Below are 7,285 nucleotides of genomic sequence, written 5' to 3' on the forward strand. Positions count from 1 at the left end.
AATGCAAGTTTATGCCACAAAACATGCCGCAGAAAAATTTATGCTAAACCAAAAATATTTTATCGGAATATTTCAAAAATATCACCATAAACAAGCTAGACTATAATCTTACTAGTACGAAAAACTGCAAAAAATTTAAAAGTCCCAGAAATGCTTCAGAATACAAGTTTATGCCGCAAAACATGCTGTCAAGTGAATAATTTGTGCTAAAAACTACCAAGAATATTTTATCTGAATACGGTATTTCAAAAATCACAAAAAAAACAAGCAAGACAATAGTCTTACTATCACGTAAAAATGCAAAAAATAAAGTCCTAAAAATGCTTTAGAATGCAGGTTTATGCCACAAACCATGCTGTCAAGTGAATAATTTGTAATAAAAATTTCCAAAATATTTTAACTGAATATTTCAAAATACCACCAAAAACCAGCAAGACTATAGTCTATCACAAAAAAATACAAAAAATAAAGTCCCAGAAATGCTTCAGAATGCAAGTTTATGCCGCAAAACATGCTGCCAAATGAATAATTTGTGCTAAAAACTACCAAGAATATTTTATCTGAATATTTCAAAATATCACCAAAAACAAGACTATAGTCTAACTACCACAGAAAATACAAAAAATAAAGTCCCAGAAATGCCTTAAAATGCAAGTTTATGCCACAAAACATGCTGTCAAGTGAATAATTTGTAATAAAAATTTCCAAAAATATTTTATCTGAATATTTCAAAATATCACCATAAACAAGCTAGACTATAATCTTACTAGTACAAAAAACTGCAAAAAAATTAAAAGTCCCAGAAATGCTTCAGAATGCAAGTTTATGCCGCAAAACATGCTGCCAAGTGAATAATTTGTGCTAAAAACTCCAAGAAATATATTATTTGAATATTTCAAAATACAACCAAAAACAAGCAAGACTTTTTGTTTTTTTGCATCTTTACGTGATTATAAGACTATAGTCTAAAATATTTTTTGTAGTTTTTAGCACAAATTATTCATTTGGCAGCATGTTTTGCGACATAAACTTGAATTCTAGTCTTGCTCTTTTTTGGTGATATTGTTACATGTTCAGGTATGATAGTTTTTGGAGTTTTTAGCAGAAAATATTCACTTGGCAGCATGTTTTGTGGTATAAACCTGCATTTCTTTTTATTTTTTGCATGTCGCATGACATGAAGGATATAAAGAAAAAAAACCCCATACATTTGGACATATTTCTCAAAATGCTCTAATCTGAAAAAATGAAAGAAAAAAGAAAAATGCTCTAATTTGTTATAACATATGCAGAAAAGATACACTTTTGATTTTTTTTCAAACATTTTTATCCCAATTTTTCACTGTCTGACCAACACCACATGTGAAATTAGAATTTTCTAAATAAATATCAAAATCAAAGAAAATTTGAAAAAAATTCTCAAAATGCTCTAATTTTATTAGAAACATGCAGAATAGATAACATTTTGATTTTTATTTTCCAAACGTTTTCATCCTAATTCTTTTACCATCTGACCAACATGACATGCGAAATCTGTACTTCACGCATCCATACAACATGCCTTTTCAAGCTGTAGTGACAGAAAATAGGAAACAGGTTTCCTGAACTTTCTTCTCCCCCCCGTTCTCTCTTTTCTGGTTAAATATCACAGTCCTCAGGCTGAAGCAGCATTTCTTCAATGTCAGCGAAAATAATAATAATAATAATAAAAAAAATCACATTTCTGCCTGGAAATCACATTCAGGTCAGGCAAAGTTTAAAAAAAGTTCAGGAGAACTTGAGCTGTTTCTTTTTTGTTTGTGTAGTTTTTTTTTTAATTTGTAAATGTTTTAAGGTTACCCTTTTACAAAGTTGAACTCCAACGTTTTGGGTCAAACTCTAAGTATTAACGACCCATGGCATGAAGAACACGACTTTCCTTCATGTCATAAAGTAATCTCGCTAAAAACAAACCAAATATATATGTCAGGTAAAGAGCTGCGATGAAACCTGAGCTGACACCATAGAGGAAAAGGGAATGACCTTATTTGAACTTCAAGTCAAGTTGATGTCGAACAGTCTTTACAGAAGATGAAGATGAGAAATTATATATGATTTAAAATGTGCGGTCAGCACTGATGGAGCAGCAGCAGCAGCACCTCTCAGGCTGTAATTATAAAAGCTACACTGGTCAGTACTGAGACTCACCCCTCCACCCTACTCCTGCCCATCCCTAAATTTAATCCTATAATCCAGCCGGAGGTGCTCTGCTGTTATAGCTACACGAAAGAGCTTTTATTTTCTTCTCCGCGCTTGTCTTCGTCACATGTGCTGGACTGTGTCAAGGTCGCCCGGTGTCCTTGACATCCCATTTAAGATATGAAGTCAGTCTACAGAATCACAGGTGGAGGCCTGGTGGAGTCATGTGATGTAATGAGACGCTGCATCTCGTTGTTCTTCTTCTTCTGCTGCTGCTGCTCCCTGTGGATTAAATGTCATTACAGAGATGAATTACCTGGACCCCTTCCTCACCACCATCCCCCTCCTTCCCCATCGCTCCAATTCTGATCACTGGCCATTACACATGCATCCCCCTTCCTCCCACATGGATCCCGGTCCTTTTGTCAGACTCATGGTTATCAGTGAGACTGGAGAACTCATGTCCAGGATCTGCAGCAGATCCAGTCCAGTTTGGCAGTCAAGCCTCTGCAGTGTTGTCACTTTTTAGAGTGGTTATAAAAATAGCAGCGGTGTCCAGAACATACTTTCCATTTCTTTTATGACACACATCCTGGGTCTGGACCCACTGATGCATCATGGGAGAATTTATGGAAGCTGGCCAAGTAAATGTACTAATTCCTTTTCCTGCTGCCTTAAAGTCAAGATTCAGTAAAAACAACAGCCAAGCTACTGAAGTTATGAAACTTTAAAGTTATTGAGATGCTTAATTATTTTATAGTTTGGACTAAGTCACTGAGTTAGGTATGATTAAAAACGAGAGACTTTATGGTGAGATAAATATGTAATATAAAACTACATAAAAGTTAAACAAACTGAGCCTTTAACAAATATCCAAAAGAGTTTTTCAAAGACTTTTTGTGTTTATTTCAGTAGACAAAGTCCGTATTCTGAGTTTCTGGGGGTTTTAACTAATATAATGCTGCTCCAACCATAACTCTCAGCTCTGCACAAAAGAGCTCATTAACTTATGACTTTGTTTTCCTTAGATCATGGAAAACAACGCTCCTAAACTAACAACTTTGTTCTCTAAACTTAGAATTTTGTTCTCTTAAACTTGAGACTTTGATCTCCTAAACATAAGACTTTGATCACCTAAACTTAGGACTTTGTTCTCCTAAACTTAGGACTTTGTTCTTCTAAACCTAGGACGTTGATCTCCTAAACGTAAGACTTTTATCTTGTAAACTTACAATTTTGTTCTCCTAAACGTACTACTTTGCTCTCGCAAGATTGTGACTTTGTTCTCCTAAACTTGCAACTTTGTGTAGGGCTGAAACACGTCTGATCTTAATATCCTAAGCTCACTGAAGTCTGGATTTTTTTCATCACTAAAGATAAATGGAAGAAATGGAAGTAAATAAAAAAGAAAGAAAAATGGAAATGACGACGGTTTCCTTTATTTTGTCCAAAGTTAAATTTCTCTGCGTCTCAGTGTCGTGAGAATGAAAATCCCGTCTGGATGGAAAACAGAGGTGAGTGGGGCATCAGATCAGCTCTGTTAAGTTTAAGGACATCAGACTTTAAAATACATTTATATTATCAATTATTTATTTCAAATGTGTTAAGCATGTGAAGCACCTTTGCACCAGAAATTAAAATAATTAATATCAAGATAATTGTTTTGCATAGGTAACATTTTTTGAAACATTTTTGTACTTTATGAAGAATTCTAATGATTGTGTGTAATGTGTGTAAAGTTTTTCTTATATTATGTTGTATGTAAGATAATATTGAAACTCTCATCACTCTGAATGCTGTCTGTCGCCTGTGAATTCTTCCTGAAGCTGTTTTTTTTATTTTTCAGTTTGTCATGGTCTTTGTCTCGGCTGCTGCTCCTGCCGTTTAACACTGTGTGTGCGACCTTCTTCTCTGTGTTTGCTCTCAATGATTCGCTTTTATCTACCTACCCAGTGGCAGCAACACATGAAAGAAACTATTTCCTCATTTTTCATCACTTTATCTCTTTTATGCCGTCGGCTGAAAAACGCAGGTTTTTTTTTTTTTTGCTCTTGTATAGACATATGTTTTTCTGCTGGAATTACTGTTAGAGGATTTCAAGAATAAGATTGGTAATCCACGCAGGAATCAAAAGATAATCAGAACATTGATGTGTATTTGGGGAGGAAAATGTCCTGGATGACGTACTACACGGTGACCTATTTAAAGAATGATGAAAAATGTCCCGAAAAAACATATTCACATACAATCTAAATGTTTTCATCAAGTCCCATCTTTTCAATAATTTGGACTAAAAAAAGCAAAAATGACAAACAATTATTCCTTCATTAAAAAAAACATATCTACAAAAATGCCTCTAAATATAATAATTCCCCTGGAAACTGTCTTTTAAATGTGTACTTTCATCTTCAAATCAAGACCCATGTTAGACTCACAATTTGGACAAAATAAGATTTTCAACCAGAAATAGTTTAGTAAATGATTAAACCCTCATGTTTGAATCATTTGGGTCGCTGGTGGCAGATAATATGCCTTTGTGTGTGTGTGTGTGTGTGTGTGTGTGTATATACACGGCTTGTGCCATCTTTTCCTCATACTCTGATTCTGGGAACAGATGCTAACCAGTTGCAAGGACACTAGGTTTGTACAAAATGCGAAGGACAATGGGGTCAAAAAAAAAGTTTCTTGTGTTGGTCAAAGCTGAAACAAAACACTGACATTTTTTTACTGCACAGTCCCTGCTTAAAATAATTAATTTTGTTGTAATGCGGAACGTCGCAAATTTGCAAAACCCAATTCAGTGAAAAACCAAAATGACAAAAAAAATGCATTAATGTCCTTCAAAGTAATTTTTTCTGACATTTTTCCTCCATCATTTTCTCCTCTCACTCTTCTAGAGGTTGAGAAGTACACGTGCAGAGGAAATTTAAAAATGCTGTTTGGAATCAGCAGCAGTTTATACGTGACAGAAATGATCAGTGGCTGTTTAATTACTGTGATGATGTCAGCGAGAGGTTGATTCACGCAGCATTCTCTTTCTTTTCTCATGCAAATACCAGTGGAGTCACTGTCGCTTCTTGTTGGCTCCGATTTATTCTCAGCCACTGCTCGACTCCACCACAGCCCTGTCTTCATCATCATCTACATCACCAGTCAAGTCTTTGATTTTAATCTGTTTCCATTTAAAGTAATGAGTCACTTATGCAGCTGCAGAGTCACATGACCAGTAGGCTAATTAGAAGATGTAGTCAAAAGAATGGATTAAATAAATCTGGAGAAAATTTTAACTTTAAATGTGTAAGAAATAAATAAAAAGAAAAAAACCCAATATTTTATATTTAATTTTTAAATGTGATATATGTATATAAAAAAAATCCTATCAGCACAATATCTTCTTCTATCAGATAGAAATGTTAATATTTTTGTGTTTGTATAAATTCTGTCACATTAAGATCTGAGTCCATTTCCAGCTCATTATTTCCAGCTGTGGCTACAACACCGTGAGTCAATCGTCCAATGAAATGAAGGTGGCTAAGTGATTTCAATCTTATCTCCTGATCACAGTGTTTATTGACCTCCAGTCTGATCACCCAGCACTGATCTACTGCCAGAGCTTTACATCTATCCTCAGCTTTTCTCCTTACTAAACTGCTCTGGGATCAGCTGGGATTTATTTCAGTCTTCAGTGTCAGAACCTCTGACAGAGGATTTACACTCCTGGTTGTTAACATTATTCTGAAGTCAGTGGTTTAGTATTCAGGCCAGATGAAATATCACAGATCCATCTATCCATCCATCCATTCTTTCTACAACAGTCGACTCACTTCTCACAGTTCTCACAATATTCCAATAAACACTTTTCCACCAATGCTATCATTGCTAACCAGGAATGTGAGGAAATAGTATAGAACCCAGAACATTCGCAAAAATTAACAACGTAGTAAAAACCCAGTCTTAAAACTCTGAATAACACTCCTGACTTTTTTTTTACTATAAAGCCTGAGCCCTAACCACTCTGCCACCTTGTGGCCCCAAAGACCTAGTTTACTGTGACTGTAACTGTATTCTGATTTCATTTATGAATACAGCAACAGTATGTTTGGTTTAAAACTACCATCTGTCGCTCTTTGTCTGAATATCAGATGTTCTCCGAGGATCTCTGGGGACTCCAGATACTTTGACTTGTTGTGATGAGTGGAATTCAAGGGGAAACAACCGACTACACGGTGTACGATTAGAATGCAAAAGAAACTCAAAGTGTAGTTGCATTATTCATGAATAAATGCATCTCGTAAACAAGAACTAGAGTGTTTCCTCTACGAACTGCTTCCTCTGATTCCGTTCATCATGCGATTCAATCCACTCCTCATCACATATTTATACAAACGTCTGCTTCCCTTTAAATCACACCGACCTATTTATGTGACCCGATACCTGCTGAATGTTGGTAGGAACCAACCCACCGTGGACTATCAAGAACCCAAGAAGAAAAAAGGCTGCAGAACAGGGTTAGCATAGCCTAGTGTTTTTGGAGACGGACTCTTGAAATCTATTGCTCTGTGTTAGGGTTGTGGTAATAGGGAACATGCTAACTCATTGTTGATACAGTCAATGAAAACATCTTCTACCATCATTCTCATTCCCCAATCATGATAAAGTAATGTTGGTTGTCGGTTTAATACCACAATGTAATGACCTGAGTCTGAAAGATCATCTGTTTTAGTAACATCTACTCACCACTGACTCTTCAAAGGTTTTTTCAAGGAATGTCATTGATGAGAGGTGTAGTGCAGGAGAAAGTTCCAGAAGACATTCTACAGACCGACTCTGACTGAAAAGAATAGATGGTACAGCATTGATGTCACATGTAAAAAGGCAATGGAAAAAAGTGCTTGTAAGCCATTAAAGCATTTTAATAATTAATCAGGATTATTCACAATTTTATCAAATTCAATGTGAAATATAACAAGCAACTCATAAACAGACACCAAGTGAAGCTAAAGAAGTAAAGAAAAAAAAGTTTAACTAACGTTAACTCTGGTGTCTGTACCAGGACTGTTGTAGCTAACGTTAGCTCTGGTGTCTGTACCAGGACTGTTGTAGCTAA

At 35.5% G+C, this 7,285-nt stretch overlaps 1 long non-coding RNA gene across 1 annotated transcript in view; it reads right to left on the reverse strand.

Annotated features, from left to right (window-relative positions):
* Positions 1–640: 640 nt before the first annotated feature.
* Positions 641–7,285, reverse strand: part of LOC103389301 (uncharacterized) — a 13,074-nt gene continuing 6,429 nt past the window's right edge. The window contains exons 3-4 of the long non-coding RNA XR_522588.3: positions 6,916–7,009; positions 641–2,460 (exon numbers count right to left, since the gene is read on the reverse strand). This is a non-coding gene — a long non-coding RNA (uncharacterized LOC103389301). The remainder of the gene's footprint in view (positions 2,461–6,915; positions 7,010–7,285) is intronic.

The sequence above is a fragment of the Cynoglossus semilaevis genome, chromosome 14, assembly GCF_000523025.1.
Source record: "Cynoglossus semilaevis isolate Cse_v1.0 chromosome 14, Cse_v1.0, whole genome shotgun sequence".
NCBI classification, from domain to species: Eukaryota; Metazoa; Chordata; class Actinopteri; order Pleuronectiformes; family Cynoglossidae; genus Cynoglossus; species Cynoglossus semilaevis.